The sequence below is a fragment of the Stegodyphus dumicola genome, chromosome 9, assembly GCF_044657685.1.
Source record: "Stegodyphus dumicola isolate Sdum_Otavi_A_Nest chromosome 9, ASM4465768v1".
Lineage (NCBI taxonomy): Eukaryota > Metazoa > Arthropoda > Arachnida > Araneae > Eresidae > Stegodyphus > Stegodyphus dumicola.
Genome location: NC_140776.1, coordinates 149,285,519 through 149,304,267, shown reverse-complemented (window position 1 = coordinate 149,304,267; position 18,749 = coordinate 149,285,519). Strand labels below are relative to the sequence as shown.

At 32.4% G+C, this 18,749-nt stretch overlaps 1 long non-coding RNA gene across 1 annotated transcript in view; it reads right to left on the bottom strand.

Annotated features, from left to right (window-relative positions):
• The window catches only part of LOC118205303 (uncharacterized), a 473,901-nt gene that overhangs the window by 263,722 nt on the left and 191,430 nt on the right, over nucleotides 1-18,749 (bottom strand). The gene's annotated exons all lie outside the window — the stretch shown is intronic.

Here is an 18,749-nt window from a genome sequence, read left to right as displayed (position 1 = left end):
AATTCAATATTAGTTGTATTAATACATGTATACATACTGACATTCCTATTCCACACACTAGACTATCTGGTTATTATTTATATTTACTATTTAAATGATTCCATAAAACATTTATGTTGTTTTATATGACAAATAAGCATTTATATGACTAAAGAAAAGTCCTTAATATTCGAAATAAAAATTGCACGCATGTGGTATTTATTTTGAAACAAGGAAAGTTCTAACTAAAATAAGACACATATTAGTTTTATATTGCACCTATCAGCAGTTAATACGTCTAGTCGAGGCCACCAACAAGTCAAGCAAAGCTATTAATAAGGCGGGACCAGGATATAAATTATTGCCAAGGAAAAAAACTTATATAAACCTTCCGTAAAATATGAAAGAGCAACAAAATTCTTATTCATATTCAAAGAAGCAATTACATGCACTAGCAGGTTGCTAACAGCATCAAGCTTCTTAATAATAAAAGTACTCTATATCATATATCTGATCTTAATAGTGCACCTATAAACTTCCGTTTTTGTGCGTTTCCTTTGCCAAAACCAAATCTAAAGTTGCCACTTGAGTTAAGCAATATTAAAATGGTAAATAATTCGCATTTATTTGGTAAATATAAAACTGACAAAACTTCTTGGACAATAAATATCCCAAAACACACATATACACATTATAGAACAATTACACAGCTCCGCTGTTACAAACATACGATTCTGAAATTAAACTAATTGTGTGTATGTTACGGTGAAACACCGAAATCTGGAGAATGTCGACTTTCACCGGTGAATGTCAACATTCACATAGTCGCTTGGTGTATGTCCGAAATATTTTCCAAATACTCTTATTTCTGACTTACACCGGTGAATGTCGACATTCACCATGTACTAATGGTGAATGTTGAATATATAAGAATATTATATTTCCTTCTAACGCACTTGAGACTCAGAATAAGAACTTAAAACACGCAGTACATTCAAAATGAGGAAGGAGAATAATAGAAGTTATAAACTTACCAAATTATGTGATTCAAATCTTATTTATTGCAACAACTTAAACTATTATGACACTTTGAATTGCACAAGTGGCGCTTGCTTTTACAACTGCATTTATTTGTGGAACACTTCCTTTTCGAATGGCAGCGTGTACATATACTCCTCTCTTTTCGACCTACACCAGAGTATATCTGTGATTGTCGACATACACCGGTGAGAGTCCGAATGTACAAGAATGTAAAGAAATATTCGATCTTTCACCGACGTATTTGGTAAATGTTGACATTCTCCGGTGAAAGTCGACAGTCTCCAATTTCGGTCTTTCACGATAACATGTATATGAACATACAACAGTAAAATTATTACTTTTATATAAATTAAAATACAATTGTAAAATTTTTATATAAAAAGAAACTTTTATTTTTCACATAGTATATTTGACTTCATTTCTCTTTTATTTAGTTTATTTAAATCAAATTCAGAAATTAACTTTGACTCTCTTCTACAAAGTCGTAAACATCACAAATACCCATGTTTCACGCATACGTATTTGTGATGGTAGTAGTACTTGTAAAATCTTTCACAGGAATATTTTCAGTTTTCTTCCCCCCCCCCACAACTCATATGTATTTTTTCTTATCCATTTTACTTCCTTGTGCGAAGTAAAGGAAGTATTGCAATCGAGTAAAATTTCGGATATTCTATTTCAACTAAAATATCCACTCTTACCAGTCTCGAAACAATTTGAAAGATTTTTTGAGTGATATTTTTACGTACAGACAGAATAAGACTCTTTTTTCCAAAACGGACTGCAAAATGGATTCGGAAGGGATTTTGTTCCGTGATTTTTTTATCAACATCGGTTAGAATAATCTTCCAGTTGACAATCTTCTAAATCGTCAAAATTTGCTTTTTTAATAAACATAAAAATTTTTATTACGAAAATTTGTGCTTTGTTTATTTTGCATGCTGAAATTCATGAAAATGTTTTTTAAAGTCTTTTGATAATGCATGTTTGGGCAATTCTTTCTTGTCGTAAGCAAATATGCAATTCTTAAGTTAGAAACGTCTGTAGTGAAGTCTCTGAACAAATTTTGGACGTTATGGTAAGGTACCATGCGTACTTCTATTTCAAATTCAATTAGTTTGTAATGGATTAAGTAAATGAGATAATTAAAAACACCTTTAATGCCTTTTTTTTAATATTTAATCCATAAATCCAGTCATGCACAACACCAAAAGTGCGAGCAATTGACTCAAATTAGACTCATGTCACCTAGCTACAGTTAACCAAGCTAGACTCAAGATCAGCAGGCAGACAAGGTCTTCTCATCCATAAAGTTCAATGATGTCACTTGACTTACAGAAGTGGGAGAAACGAAGACACAATTGCATTTCATTCTCCATGGGAGTAGTTGCTTTGGAGCAGACTATGAGTCAGTGACGTCACACGCTCACCAATTTCTGGTCAAGAGCAGAACTTAGAATACAATAACATGAAGAGCTGAAGGTACGTTCCAATCAACCTACAGCTTCCATTCAAAAATAGGAGTGACAACACTATGAAAAGTAAAGGGACTTTTGTCGCCAATAATTTTTTTTCTGAGTTCTCCCAACTTCGAGCATGCGTTTCATTTGGTAGTTCGGCAATAATGCTTCAAATTTTGCGTTGGTTCTGAATTACAGTAACCATTCTGAAGACTGATATGCAGTCGCATGGACCACCGACCTAAGGTTCTACACCAATCAGAGTTATATGTCCATGCGACGAACTGCTTTCCTCTCAATTTCACTCTTGTTTTTACGAGTATGGTTCTTCATTTCTGCTATACAGTGAAAGATAGCCAGACAAAAAACGGCTGTGTATTCTAGTAGATTTAAACTAAAAATTATCCTTTTTGGTGAGCAGTGCTATGGACGGAACTGAAGATGGTATTTCCACGAGACGGATGACAACGATTTTAATGGTATAATGGAGGATAAAGACATTCGAACATGGCTCAAACAAAGATTTTGCACAATTAGTAGAAAATTCCGTGTTGAATACCAGTGTTAGTTTGATTACGAAATATGATGCATTATCCTACGATTAAATAAAATAAAAGTATATTTTTCAGTTATTTAAGCTATAGTATTATTTTTGCAAACAGATTATTTTAAAATCATTTTGAGCTCGTAGATAAGACGATTTCAGTAGGTAAAACATATTCAAAAAATTTTCTGATTTATAAACAATTTAAGTTACCTTATATTTTTGTGTATAAATACACATAAATATAAGGTAAATTAAATTGTATTAATTATTAATTATTATTAGGTAGTACGCAAAGAAGCAAAATATTTTTAAAATTAAAAAAATTTTAAAAATTCAAAAAATTAAATTCAAAGATTAAAACCTCAACATCCAGATTGAATGTTTTCTCTAACACTCGTAAATTTATGCGATCTGAGCTTTGTTTAAGAGTGGAGGTGGTAGTAGTACTTGGTAGTGGTGGTACTAAAGGTTTTCAATTTTTATTTAGATGGGTTACGCGTCAGTCAAAAGATTGAGAACCGTTGATTGTAATGTATAAAAGATGGCATAACACCGTAAGTTATGTAGCTCGGCAAAGTATTGGTAACTTTCAAACACAGACAACTAGAAGACCGCTCAAGGGAAACAGATGTCTGCCGTCTTTCACTAACATATTGCAATTTTTATGAAGAGTAGTTTTGATTTTACTAACTTATTCGAAAATTTCATTTTTTAAGAATTTTGGAATTTTTCACAAAAGCGCCAAACATTTTATCAGTTTGGAGATTTGTCATCAGATCTGAATTATGAACGTATACATTTCACAGACATTCGAGTTAAGATTTGAATTTGTTCCCTTTTTTATTTCAAATTCAAGTGGGTAACAAACGATTTCCTTTAGGGATACGAATTCTTTTAGTGTGTCTCGTCGATTTGACGACTTATCAACATTTTTGGTAATTTTAATACCAGCTTATGTACATTTATTTCTCTTGGGTGATTTGCTAATTTATTACCGTGGGCATTTTCGTGGTTTTCCCCATGTGTAACGTATATTTCAGTTTTCCTTAAAAATTCCTTCAAGAAGGCATCCCTCTCCTTAGGCAGATAGCCCTCGTCACTTTGCCATAATCACATAACCAAAATAAAACCAAATTTAATGACGATACATTTTTATAAATATAGCAATAACGTTATTACGATATCAGTAAAATAATGATAGAATATTAAACTTACTTCTAGTTAGAAAAACTCCAGCATTAAGAAACATATTTATTCTGTGATATTTTATAACATATTTACCCCTTATTTTGCCGAATTCTGAATGCAAGTTGTAGTATATATTTCTGTGCATAACATCATTAAAATAAATCCGCGTGGTGGTGTACTTTATAAACATGCCAGAACATGTCTGAGAGTTGTGTAGTAATAAGCCTTACAGATTTCCGTTACTAACGCTCTATGCAGAAGTCTAGCAATGACAGTAAAATGGAGAAGCGGACGAATTTAAAGTCATGTTTCAAGCTTGGTAAATCTGCGAAAGAATACCATAATGTGAAGAAACAATATTACGAATATTACGAAAATAAAGCTGTTAACTTTTAAGTGCGTTTCTGAATGATTTAATTATTTTCAGGACGGACGGGATCCTATTGAATTCTCCATCGTTAGAACGCTGAGATCGGTAACATCAATACCTGCGTTAGAGTAAACATGAAGCCTGAGTTTAAAAAGGACATTTAAAGATAAATGTTTTTTCCATACTTAGCACCTTCGTGAAAGAAAAATTTAGAAGATTTTTAAAAAAGAAATTATAAAAGGCTTAAAAATGAATTAAGCCGAATAAGCTTGAATTCAGCTGAATATTTCGGAACAATTACAAGAAGAAAAACATTTATTCTTGAAAGGCAGGAAATTTGATATGAAAATAAATTTTAACATACTTATAATAGTTCTTTTGCCTTTTTTAAAAATAATTTCAGAAAATGCTTTAGTAAACTTTCCGAAACTGCATTTAACGTTTATCATATTTTTAAATTTCAGAGTTTAGGTACATGGTATGACTATAAACTTTGGTGAATATGTTCATAAATAAAAAATATTACCTAAATCAGGAAAAAAGTTTCATCTTACTTCGAATTAATGCTCGTCGTTTGCAATGCATTTTTGATAATAACTGAAGTTCCTGAAAACTCCAGACAAAGTTTTCTTTCGTTATCTATCGCATGGACAGCCCTCGTCTCATGGTTTTGCACATCTGGAATTTTGAAATACGAACATTAGGAATAATTGAACATCTGGATAACCATTCTCATTTGGTGGTGTGTTTCATATTCGGAATAGAAGGAAGTCTGCTGAAGCAAGATTTAGATAGCACGGTGGATGAATGAGAGCTACAGCTCTTCTGCAAGCCATAAGCTCTTTGAAGACGCTACCTGAAGACAGCGGCTCCTTCTTGTGACGAGACCATTGTAACATTGGTCCTTTGTAGCAACACTGGTCTTTCGTAACAAGTCCTTTGCAGCAACACTGGTCTTTTGTAACAAGTCCTTTGCAACATTGGTCCTTTGTAGCAACACTGGTCTTTCATAACAAGTCCTTTGCAACATTGGTCCTATGTAGCAACACTGGTCTTTCGTAACAAGTCCTTTGCAACATTGGTCCTGTGTAGCAACACTGGTCTTTCGTAAGAAGTCCTTTGTAACATTGGTCCTTCGTAGCAACGTCGTTGCAAACATTCGTCTTTCAAAATGACGAAAATATTGAAAATGTTAACAAGATGTTAGTTAGAGGGTCAACAACGAATGCTAACACTTACAATGGTGTTCCAGAAATTTTTCTCCAAAGGATCTGTCGTGTAAGTCCAGATAAGGCCAAGGCGAGTTCTTGTATTTTACTTCCTTGTACGAAGTAAAAAGGAAGTATTGTAAAGTTTCAGGCAGCATATTTCAACGAAAATATCCCTTTTGACCGCTATCGAATGCAATTTAACGATGTTTTTGCGCGATATCTCTACGTAGGGACAGAATAAAAGACTCGTTTCCTCCAAAAAAATTATAAAACTGCTTTAAAACTAATTCTGAAGAGAATTTTTCGTGGCGTCTGTACGAACGTATGTACGTACGTACGTACGTACGTATCTGACATAACTCAAAAACGAGTATCCTCAGAACGTTGAAATTTTATATATAGGACTGCTATAAGATGTAGATGTGCACCTCGTATTTTGGTTGCAATCGGCCGCACCAAACGTATATAAATACATTTATATATATATCCACTATGTTACCCGGCTCAGTGATCTCAGTTATTTTACTCTTATATGCTTGTAAATTGTACATTTTTTGCTTTAAAAATGATTGAATTATGTTGTTTTTATCTTCCGGTTAAGGTTTTTGTGCCTTTAGTAAATCTGTCTGCAATAGTTTTAGAATTATCAGCAATTTTAAAGTTATTTAATTGCCGCTAAGCCTGTTTTTAATGGCACATTTGAAACAGGAGACGAGTGGATTTGTTGCCAATCTAGAGAAACTTAGCTTCGCAACAACAAAGATAACGCATTCATTTATTATTGCCAATTAAATCATGCTTAATTCTTTCTGTAATTTTTCGAGGAAATAAGCGTTTGAAATTTACTTCGTAATTTTTAATATAGATATTTTGAGTTTTTATGTATTTTTGCCTTCTCGCGAAGTTAGAACTGAATTAATTGAATGAGAAATACTCAATCGTCTGTAAAAACCTGTTTCTTTTTTGTTTTGTTTGGTTAATTTCTTTTATACATCGTTCTAGCTTTATTATAGTATTTGAATAGAACATGTGGCAACGATTAGATAATTCTTTAAATGATATACATTTTTTGCATTCTGAATTATAATATGAATGAAATATAATACTGTTAAGTAAACCTAGCGCCAGAGTGTCGCTATGGTAAACAAAGTGAATTTTAAAGAATGCATGTATTCTATTGTGGTTTATGCGCTGTCGGCGAAGTAGGTTTAATTAAATCTAATAAGTTTAAATAAAATGCAAGAAAAAATGCATATAATTTAATATTCCGTACAAGGATGTCATGTGGTGTACACATCAGTTTTTTTCCTTCATGATAATGTCTGGCCACATGACAAAATGTGTTTCAATCTTTATCGTAAAACAGTTTATAGCTTGCTCTTCTGTAGCTCTCGTTCATCCACCGTGTTGTCTAAATCTTCGTTCTGTTCCCGAAAATGAAACGAGTCATAAAAATATGAACGATTATCTGATATTCCAGATATTGAAAACCATGAGAAGAGGGCTGTTCATGCGATATCGAAAGAGAACGTTGTCCACAGTTTTCAGGAACTTTATTCGTTCTCGAAAATGCATTGTAAACGACGAACATTACTTCGAAGAAAGTTGAAATGTTTTTCTCGATTTAGATAATATTTTTTTTTAAATTTATGAACATATTCATCGAATTTTATTATCATCCCGTGTACTTAGATTCTGAAATTTAAAAAATACTGTAAACGTTCATTGCAGTTTCGGAAATTTTACAGAAAAAGTTTTGAAATTATTTTCTAAAAAAAAGAAAAAAAATATTATTGTAAATATTTTAAATTAGTTTTCATGTATCAAATTTTCTATTTATTATGAATAAATGTTTTTTTTTCCTAGTAATTGTTTCGAAATATTCAGTTGCATGCCAGCTCATTGTGTAAAAATTTTACTTTTAAATTTTTCACTTTAAAGATTTCTTTTTCTAAAAATCTTCTGAACTTTACTTTCAAGAAGTTTGTAGTCATGGAAAAATAGATTTATTTTTCAATGTCCACTTTAAATTGAGGCTTAATTTTTATTATAACGTAGGTAATGATGCTACCTATCTTGGCGTTGTAACGATGAAGATTTTTAATATACTTGTTAAATAAAGCCTGTGCGAAATCTGCGAGAAGATAACACGCTAATATGCGTTTTTAGAAGCTAGTGATGAAGATATTCGACAGCAGATTACAAAATTATGACTTAAAATGCATCACGGGAAGTGTTACCGAGTTACGGACGTGGATGATAAATAACACCGAAGAAATTGATCACAGCAATATGATTAATGCGTTACAGCAACGAAAAGCCATACATATAAAAATCAATCATACTTGACAGAGTACGCTTTAATGATTAATATCTCATGTACGAAAAATTGATTTACAAAGCAAAATCTTCTATACATTACAAAAATGATGCGTAAACAGTGACTAAGTTATCTTCCGATATATTTTAATTCAGTGAAGATTAGGTAGTCAATAGACCTTTGTAATGCAGCATATAAAAAATGCACGCATAAAAGACACAATTTACAATTATGAAGTGAACGCGCCGACTGACAGTGATACAAAAGGCTAAATTCAGTTCATTTACACTGGAAATATTTAATGAACATATTTTAATTGTAATCATATTACAATCTTAAAGGAATGCATTCGAATATAAATATGATGTTATTAAAAATGCGGGTTTTAACATATACATCTTTGAAGGATTTTATGGTTATTAACCAGTTATTATGATTTGAATCTTCCAACTATTTCGTAGTCCTCACCTGAATGCAAATTAGCTGTTAAGTAATTAAGCAGATGGTTTTGAATGTTTCAGAGTTAGAGTTTCTGGCCATCTTGCTTGCAGTTAGGTACTGTCGCCAACTCGGTTAAAGTTTAATGCGGCTTTAGCCATCTTGCCAGCCGATAAATTCAACTCGCTTGTCGGTCTAGTAAGGTCTGAAGAACAACGACTATACAATGACTTCTATAAAAATAGTACAAATAGTATAAGAATATAATAGTATACAATAGCTTCTTGTGAATATTTTTTGTTGTTTTAAATAAAAATATATAGCAAGAATTATTATCACCATTTCGAAATTATTACTTGTTCAGCAAAATATTTTTACAGTTCCATGTCTAAAACAAACACGGAAAGATGTTATAAATTAACGACATTTCGTCTGAAATTTAATTTCTCATTATTTTGAGGATGATAATTATTCAAAATATTCGAAAAATTCTTGATGCTAAGTGTTCGATTTTCTTTCATATATTAAAACGATGGAATTTGCGTGGAACTGTTTAAAATGCATTGAAGGCTGGACCACATTCCATACTAACACGAAAGAATCGGAGATATACCCTATGAAAAAAAAATAATGATAATAATGATATAGTCACATATGTCTGCAGATGAAGAAATGTTCATGAAGAAACATCGTGAGTTTTTTAAATAGAAATTTGTGGTAAGTAATGAGAAACAAATAAGTGAATAAAAAGAAATCAAATCAATCAATTAGCCAAACCATGGAAAGTCTTTTTGTGTTTCCCGTCGACCGAATTTCTTATCTTAATTAAAAATTTCCACAAGAGTCTTTATCTAGACTTTATTTTCGCAACCGTTAGTCGTAGACATATAAATCTAGTTACACAATTGATGTACATAACGCAAATATTTATATTTTGGAATTTTCTAATTTAAAAATAATCAATAAATTAAAGCAATTCGAGGTTGCTGCTCATTTCCTCCCCCTCTAAATGCCGTTCAATAATATTGTTGTGTGATTTTAATATCTAATATTATTTAATTAATAATTTTGTTACGACTGATATGCTGAAAGAATGTTCACACAAGTAATTTCCAACTTTTCAAACGCAAACATGCGTTACAACTATTGTCATGATGATTCAGCACTTAAAAGAATCAAATCATAGTCTAGTAATCATACACAAAAATTAAAATTAGTTAATTTGAGCGATAATAAATTAATTTGAGCGATCGTTAAAATCTGAAATAGTTCAGATTTTAACAATCGCTCAAAAGGACGTTTTAAAAGTTTAACATGATTTATCGGTAGAGATTATCAATAGACATGGCCCGGATGGAATAGCGAAACATTTTTTATAGGAATAAATGCATTTAGACTAACATGGAAACGTTATATATCTTTTGCACGTTTAAAAAGTAAAGAAAAACATGAAATGTAATTCTAAAAAATAAATTTAATGTTTTAAATTAAATATATCATGAACTAAACGCATTTTTGTTTAAATCAATCAGATTAAAAAGACAAAATGAATATTTCTAATTAGACATCTCATGGTTTTACATGTTTATTTAAATCAATCACGTTAAAAAGTGGAAAAAATATTTCTTAGAAGGTGTTTATTGCTTTTAAATCGCTTAGTTTATGACTTAATAATCTTCCAGATTCAACCTGAAATACATTATAGTTTATTAAAAGGTAACACATTGAACAGTGGCAACACATTTCACTGAACAGTGCTGTCACCGCTTGCTTTCAAATCATTAAGTCTATTACTCAAAATTTTAACTGTTTTAAAAAATATGAAATAAAAATAATAAAACAAATTCGAAATTCCGGCTTCCAGGTGCATATGTTCAGGTGGAAGACTACGTTATTCGGAATCTGGTGGCTCTAGGTGCTGTCGTTTTTTCACAATGCGAGGAAAATACATTCAAATGTAAATGCCACTTTTTCACATTGCGAAAAAAATACATTCATACAGATTCTTTATTATTTAATTTGTTTAAAAATAATACAATGTGATAATATTTGCTGGCAAGAATTTGAAAAGTGAAACGGATATTTATAGTGAACCAAAGCAAAATCCTGCTTCAAGGCTAATAGCCATTTTTGGGCTAAAAAATATCATGAAACTAAAAAGTAACAAATTTTTCACTTTTTGTAAAATAATGTTACGAATTGGCTATGTACAAAAATACAATAAAAATGATAAAAATATTTATAAATATTTAAGATAATACTGATCCAAACTCTCTATCACAATCTGCATAGAGCGCTTGTCACTTATCTTTTAAGATTAGAAACCTTTTTCTAAGTTGATAGTTTATTTTTAGTTACGTAGAAATGCAAGGATTTCACTCTTCAGTTTGTGCACGGCCCCTAAATATGATCTCCAATTTTAAAATGAGATATTTCGTAAAAGTTTCCTGAATAAGTATAGTGACCGGTAAAATCTATAAAAAGTTAAGATTTCGTAGTTTTTACAAAGTTGTTTATAAAAGTACTAAATATCACAACATGTATATTTGCAACATTTAAAGAATTTTTATAGCTGGAGGTATAGGTTTGTCGCGCTGTCTAACTCAAAAGAATAAGCTTGGCCGTGTCTCTGCAGACGTTTTTGATTCGTTTTTTGGTGTTTTTTCATTTGTTTTTTGGTGTTTTTTCATTCGTTTTTTGTTGCTTTTACATTCGTTTTTTGGTGTTTTTTCATTCGTTTTTTTTTTATGTTTTTTCATTCGTTTTTTGGTGTTTTTTCATTCGTTTTATATGTAGATTTTTTTTTTTTGCTGTTTTTCATTCGCTTTTGGTCGTTTTTTGATATTTTTTCATTTTTTGGTTGTTTTTTTTGGTGTTTTTCATTCGTTTTTTGGTGTTTTCATTTTCTTTTTGTGTTTTTTCATTCGTTTTTTGGTGTTTTTCATACTTTTTTTGTGTTTTTTTTCATTCGTTTTTTGGTGTTTTTGTCGTTCGTTTTTGGCTTATTTTTTTGCTGTTTCTTTCGTTTATTACTCGTTTTATGCTGTTTTTTTCTTTCGGTTTTTGGTGTTTTTCTTTGTTTTTTTTTTGGTCGTTTTCTGGTGTTTTTTTCATTCTTTTTGATTCGTTTTTGGTGTTTTTTCATTCGTTTTTGGGTCGTTTTGGTCGAGGCCCGAACACCGTGAAAAATGGTTATTTTTAGATCAAATGGCGCTAGGCGACAAAAAATGGATCGCGTAGAAGACGATGCAATAAAGAAAGAGCTTAAAACAAATAGGTAATATTGCAGAACTCATCCAATGACAACAGATTCTTTCGTCTAAGGACTTGCTATTTGGTTAGACTGCAGAGGAACCATTTCCTTTAAGCTTCTCCTCTTTGCCAAGTACCCATGTCGAACATGTATTGTGACTAACAGGTGAAAGAGAATATAGAAATTCTTCAAAAATAACCAACTTCGATCACTCATAATGCGTCGTCATCCATCATAATCACTCCAGGTCGCATGTTGCCCAAGGGATATTGTAAAATGGAAAATTCTCCAGCAACTAGAATATTCTTTATCAGTTCCTTTCACTGCTGAATAGTCTAAATAGCAAGCAGTTTGATTCCGTAGAAGCTGTCAAAAATTCTCTTACAAAAGTCTTTATAATAAAATCAAGCTACGAAAAAGAAGGAATCCAAAAGTTTGTAAAATATTGGAAGACAGCCGAAGAAAATCATAATGCGTGTATTATATGTATGTAAAACTTCTACCGCCGTATGACTTCTTGTGTTTTATTTTCAAACAGCTCACAAACGTATGCAATATTAACATGAAAAATATTAAACTACTATTCAAATAGTCTTTGTCTTACTTCACGGCGAACAGAAATGTTAAACATATTTTATTCGAAACAGGAATATGAAAATTTAATTATTAAATGAATTTAAAGAACATGAGTATAAATAATAGCTCTATTAATGAAAAATAATGAGCATGCACAGAATAATCTACTTGAAAATGAAAGACTAATAGCTTGTCTATTAAAACTCACTAAACATCTTTGACTCAACTCAAAGCGAACAACAGCTGCAATTCTGTAGTTACTAAAGCTCTTAAAAAGTTGTATTTACTTACTGTGAAATTTTTCTTTAAAATACTTCCTTAAATGTATTTGGCAATTGCATGTGCAAGTGTATAAATAGATAAGAATATATGTATCAATGAAATATGTAAGACACATAACACTAATAAAGAATATAAATAAAGAGATGAATTTAAACTTTTACACTACTTCTCAAATTACTTTTAACGCGATACAAAGAAATTATAAAATTTTCATCATTTAAATATTCAGGTACATCGCTGAAAATTGAAAATATTTATTTTTAGACGTATATGAGTGGCAATCCGCAAATTTTTAACTACGTCGAATAGAAATAATGCGCATTATCTTTAATACTATGAGATATCCACTCCCGGTGATCTATACAGTACACCTACATGTGCAAAGTTACAGAGCTTCGCCAGTTATTGTTTCATTAAAACTGGATATTCATGCATCATGCAGAATACTCATTCTGGGGCGGTTATTTACCAGATGCTGCATATTTCCAAAAAACAGCTTAGCAGAAAAATTTAATGTACCTAGTTCATCTATGGTACACATCCACAAAGAAAGACAGACAGAAAACACATTTCCTTTCGTGACATTACATCATCAATCTGCTCGCTCACTAACCCAGTTCGATGAAACCTTAGAAAATTCAAACAAAATAGCAAACAAAGAAATCGAGACAACGTAGAAGGGGGAAAATCTAAAACCCTGCCTTATAGAAAGAAACAACAGCAACAAAATTAAAAAAAAAAAAATTCCATTCTTTCCGAGCCTCTTGTTTCACCTCTTGGCAAAGGGGGAAAGAGAGTAAGCTTCTTAAGTTAAAAGGAAACCTTACGCAGATGGTAAAAGGGGACTTTGCCATTCCGTCCAGGTAGATCGAACGCACATAGGCTCACAATCTGATGATGTCCCCATACACCCTTACCCTTTTCTAGAGATATCTTTAACCGAGTGCTCGTGAAGGGATTATCGGCAGAGCCAGGGCTTCTTCTAATCCTCTGCGACGGATGAGGCGACTTGCACGGCTTCCTGCCCGTTAAGCTGATGAAATGATACATTGGGGAAAAGCAAATTAAAACTTATCGGCCCGACTGATTTCTGGAATTAGACTCTTATCAGTTAACACCAGTGACTTACTGACTTTGAGCTGCTGCTCTATAGAATGTTATCGGCACACAAAAAGTGATTTTGTGACCCTCATTGTGGCTTTGTGATCATCTTCGAAAGGTTTTTTGGGTCCTATTTCGACTTTATTTATCGTGGTGCGCATAACAGTGATAAATTCACAGGGATGAGATTAACATTTTGGTGTTTTTAACGGGTGCTGAATTAGTCAAGACATTGTTATTCTCAGACCACAACGCGATACATCAGCAAATCAAAACTAATGGATGGTGAGGTTTGAGATGTCTGTGGTTTTGAAAGATTCGTCCAGTATATCGTTTGCGTCATAACTGTCAGCATTGAAATATGAATAACTGGAAGGTTTTCGCTCGAAAACTGGGAGTTTTAGGGAGGTTTGTGAGTTGCACGGCAACGCCATTTCAGAACTCTTAAACTGATTCGAATTCAATTTTTTAACGCATGTTTCAGATTACTGAAATATTGTTATACGATGCCGACGTAAAATATAGTTATATTTACCGTATTTATCCTTGCATAAGATGCTCCCATGTATAAGATCCCATATATCCCATGTATAGGACGCATCTCGATTTTGTGACCCGAAAATAGAAAAAAAAAATATTATTTGGTTCTAATCTTTGGAATATGGTAACAGGTATATTGGCGACACTTTGGTAAGGCGATAAAGGTTACTAGCTAGGACTTTAGCAGTGTACATGGATAAAGTCAAGAGTGTGCGCAATGCCATTTTTGTGCAATTCTGCGATGTTTTTTTAAGTAGGTCGATGTGCACATGGATGATACCGTGTATGTGCAATTCTTAAAAACGCGGCAAGCAGTGGACGATTCTGCGCTTTCTCCCAGTTTCGCACCTAATCTTCGTCATGATTAAGCCCTTTTGTTCCATAAAAGTTCTAGCATAAGCGTAATTCGGCTAGCAGATTGTTGGAAAAAATGTTGAGTTAAAAAAAAAAAAAAAAAAGCCTTTACTTCGTGAAAACAAAATGGCGTCCAAAAAAAAAAAAAACTAGCAGGTTGCTGTAAAAGGGTTGGTCGCCAAATTTTCGCCAAAAAATCGCCAAGTTACCATAATCGAAGATTAACCTTATTTGGTTCCCGGACTGGTTTTCATTAGTCTGCTGGATTAATATTGATTACGAAAAAATATTGTATTAAGTTACTGAAAGCAAAGTATATTCAGTATACAACTCGTCATCACTCTCGGAACTCCCACCCACTCTCTCCCTCTAAAGTACACAATAGTCTAATGTATAATTTCCCCAAATGCATTATATCAGTTCAAGTTTAATGTAGACAGTTTTTTTCTAAAAGGATATGGGAAAGTTCATTTGTTAGGAACTAGCAACGATGACATTTTAAACCTTCAGCTCCTTGTTCATTAATGAACGGTGGAGGAAGAAACTGTGAATCTCAAATGTAATTTGAGACTTTTTTTTTTTTTTTTTAAGAAATAAATTCTAAGGTTTAACACGCACACTACGGTCGACATTCTTTCATCCTTGGTTTCGTTCGCAGTTGATGTTTCCATTGTCACCGGCACCACCGTTGTATAAGTACACCTAGTTTTTTAACACGAAATTTTAAAGAAAAAGTGCGTCTTTAACAACGGAAAATACGGTTACCAGATATTTTAAATTTTATGTTCTTAGGCTAATTTCGATTCGAAGCCGAAGCTGCATAGAGTTATGTAACACGTAATTGGCTCTTGGCTAATACCTCCGACCTAGATTATCCAGCAATAATATGCACGGCCGTGAAATAGCAAGCTTTAACTAGTAGCGAAACAACGTGGCCGACAGGCAGGACATGCTGTCAACAACACGCTCTACTTGAAGTAACTCAGGCCTCAGCTTAAATAGTAGCTTCCTACCCTAAATTGCATAAAGCGTCATGATTCATTGATTCTCATTCTGGCAAGAAAGAGTGGACTGGACAACAAGAGTTTAAAGTAAAGGCTGATTCCAAAATAAAATTAACTATTAGGAAAATAAAATAAAACTACACACACTTTTATATCTGAAAAAAGGGGTAGCTTTCACATGCCAAAGAACGTTTAAACAAGGTGGAAATAAAATTATTAATTTATGAGCATATTATTGTGTGGATAAATTTACTAAAGTACCATATATTAATGCAAAACAAATTCAAAACAAATAATAGCTGATTAATTATATTGAATCTTCATGAAAAGCTCTATATATGTCTACTGTAGCTTAAGACAATTCTGGTAAAACAAAATTTACACTGGCAATCAGTAGATTTGGGGAACGGAATTTCATCAATTTAAATTTCATTAACTGAATAAATTTTATTTGTTTTCTGGGAAAAATTCTCCTTAATAACGGCTAAAAACTTAAACTAGAATATGAGATGTCTGCCACCGGAAGATATGGTGAATATCCAGCAGAATAGGTATAGAAATCAGAAAAACAAATGTCATAGTGGAATTAACGTTCTGGATTTAGTTTTACAAGTGATACGCAGTCAAAGCAGATTTATTATTCTAAATATAATTTATTATATTTAAAGCTTGTTTAAAAAAGCTTTAAATTTAATTTCCAGGAAAGGTGTTTGTTTCTGACAATTTTACCACAGCTCACATTTGATTTCGCACACTTGTATTTTTGAAATTTATTTGCATAGATTTGGTACTAAATATTAAAACTCAAAACTTTAATATTTTTTTCTATTTTAAGACTTGCTTTGTTACAAAATAAATTTCATTAAAATATTTTTGCAATAAAATAATTTATTCCAAAAATTTTAATTAGCAACTCACATAATAATTTGGACACGAACATTTTGTTGAGATGTTTTGTAAAACAATGTTTCTTGTGAATATTTTTTGTTGCTTTAAGGGAAGGAAACTTTCAAGTTTCGCAGCTGTAGCCTGCGGCATTAAGACGATCATCACGGAGAGTCTAGCCTTTTGCAATTCTCTTGAGAGTTCACAGGTACTGAACAATATATAGCAATCAATCTCACTTAGCGGAATCATTGAAGTAAAATTCTGGGAGGGATGGGAAATAACAAAAGAACTGCTTGACAATTTTCAGAGGTTTAGGGTTATTTTCGCGACATTTTACGGGAAGTTCGGTCCAAAACTAGCGACAGTTTTAAAGAGATTCGCAGATAATCACTCGACAGGCTAAGGGTTAAATAAAAATACGTAACAAGAATTATTATCTCCATTTCGAAATTATTACTTGTTCAGCAAAATATTTTTGCAGTTCCATGTCTGTGTTGTAAATTAACGACATTTCGTCTGAAATTTAATTACTCATTATTTTCAGGATGATAATTATTCAAAATATTCGAAAAATTCTTGATGCTAAGTGTTCGATTTTCTTTCATATATTAAAACGATGGAATTTGCGTGGAACTGTTTAAAATGCATTGAAGGCTGGACCACATTCCAAGCTCACACGAAGGAATCGGAGATATACCCTATGAAAAAAAATAATGATAATAATGATACAGTCACATATGTCTTCAGATGAAGAAATGTTCATGCTAAACATCGTGAGTTTTTTAAATAGAAATTTCTGGTAAGTAATGAGAAACAAATAAGTGAATAAAAAGAAATTAAATCAATCAATTAGCCTAAACCATGGGAAGTCTTTTTGTGTTTCTTGTCGACCGAATTTCTTTTCTTAAATGTTTTCATTACATTTCAAATAACTCAATCAAATGTAGTTTTCATTGAAAATTTTGCGTTCTTCGGGATCCGAACCCGGAAACAACGGTATGGCAGCTAGCATCGCTAACCACTATACTGATCATATTGCCTTACACTCCGGCATCAGAGCGGTATGCAAGTGGATGGCTCAGGCGATACTTTTATGTAACGCACTGCCAAAGCCGATTCTGTAAATGTAGATTTGCTTTGTTGAAATGGTTGTAAGGAAACTGGCTGCTGTACAATAAGGTCCGTTTTCAAATCCCGCAGAAAGCTTGAATATTTATAAATGTACAATGTAAATACGCCATGCTGGCATTTGAAATACTATCAAACCGAGAGCTTGATAACGGTAGGAAAAGTTAGGACAATTTGATCCTAGAGTTTGTTGATAGGCTAAGAGAAGTAAGATACTCGGCTTCGTCGCCCAGAGGAATTCTCCTTTAAATCTTGGATGAAGTTGGGCAAATTCGAGGCCTAGGTCAGAGAGAGGCGCATACTTTGCCTCATGGCCAAGGAAAAATTCATGTATTTAATATGGAAGAAGCCTGTGATCAGGAGAATTAGAAATAGCAGCAAACAACAAAAAATTCGCTCGTTATTTGAAACGCAACCTTATTTGCATTCTGGCGAAAACTGACGAAAGATATTGAATTTACAGGAAAGAATGGATATAAAAATAACGCATTGGCTAAACTAAATCCTTTAAAATCTGGAACTATGATTTTACAGAACATCATTCAAAATGTGTTTAGTTCTGCAATCTTTTTTTTTAAACATCACGTAGAAATTTTCAATTATTGCTGGTAGGGATGACACAGAACAATGGAATATATCATTAGCCAAAATTCCCATTTTTCTCAAAAGCACGAGCTTCGCTTACTATTACGCCTATATTTTTGTAAATGAAGTATACACAGAAATATAACGACGACAGTGATTGATTGGATTAGATGGCCCAAGGTTAATAGGTTTCTGAATAAAAATCAATAAAGATTCCCATAACTGTTTCCTGGTTAAAAATCGATTACGTAAGTTTCCTCTTTTCTCCGGCAGAAGTAAGATATTGAAATTTAAATATTGAATATTCCTTTTCTCCTTGCTTTTGGTCTGGCTTCCCATCTAACCATCAATTATGCAGACTGGGTTCCCCGATGATATTCTCATTCCTTAAACTTAACTCATTCTGATTCCTAAAACCAGGAACTCTCGACAGCTCAGCGCGCAAATCAGATGACTCGGAATGGTAATTCAGATAAATGCGTGA